This window comes from Arachis hypogaea, chromosome 5 (genome assembly GCF_003086295.3).
Source record: "Arachis hypogaea cultivar Tifrunner chromosome 5, arahy.Tifrunner.gnm2.J5K5, whole genome shotgun sequence".
Classification (NCBI taxonomy): Eukaryota; Viridiplantae; Streptophyta; class Magnoliopsida; order Fabales; family Fabaceae; genus Arachis; species Arachis hypogaea.
The window spans coordinates 57753722-57754536 of NC_092040.1; the positions used below are offsets into that span (position 1 = coordinate 57753722).

An 815-nucleotide genomic window follows, 5' to 3' on the forward strand; every position below is an offset into this window, starting at 1 on the left:
GAGCAAACAATTTTGAGCTGAAGCCTCAACTAGTTGCTCTAATGCAACAGAACTACAAGTTTCATTGACTTCCATCAGAAGATCCCTATCATTTTTTAACTGAGTTCTTGTAGATCTGTGAGACTGTTAAGACTAATGGAGTAGATCCTGAAGTCTACAGGCTCATGCTTTTCCCTTTTGCTGTAAGAGACATAGCTAGAACATGGTTGGACTCACAACCTAAAGATAGCCTGGACTCCTGGGATAAGCTGGTCACGGCCTTCTTGGCTAAGTTCTTTCCTCCTAAAAAACTGAGCAAGCTTAGAGTGGATGTTCAGACCTTCAAACAGAAAGATGGTGAATCCCTCTATGAAGCTTGGGAAAGATACAAGCAGATGACCAAAAGGTGTCCCTCTGACATGCTTTTGGAGTGGACCATTTTGGATATATTCTATTATGGTCTATCTGAGTTCTCTAAGATGTCACTGGACCATTCTGTAGGTGGATCCATTCACCTAAAGAAAACGCCTGCAGAAGCCCAAGAACTCATTGACATGGTTGCAAATAACCAATTCATGAACACTTCTGAGAGGAATTCTGTGAGTAATGGGACGCCTCAGAGGAGTGGATTTCTTGAAATTGATGCTCTGAATACCATATTGGCTCGAAACAAAATGTTTACTCAGCAAGTCAACATGATTTCTCAAAGTCTGAATGGATGGCAAAATGCATCCAACAGTACTAAAGAGGAATCTTCTGAAGAAGAAGCTTATGATCCTGAGAACCCTACAATGGCAGAGGTAAATTACATGGGTGAACCTTATGGAAACACCTAT

At 41.2% G+C, this 815-nt stretch overlaps 1 non-coding gene across 1 annotated transcript; it reads right to left on the reverse strand.

Moving 5' to 3' along the window:
- Positions 1-296: 296 nt before the first annotated feature.
- LOC112804180 (small nucleolar RNA R71) lies at positions 297-404 on the reverse strand. The gene has a single exon (XR_003202801.1). It is a non-coding gene; the product is annotated as a small nucleolar RNA R71 (small nucleolar RNA).
- Positions 405-815: the final 411 nt, after the last annotated feature.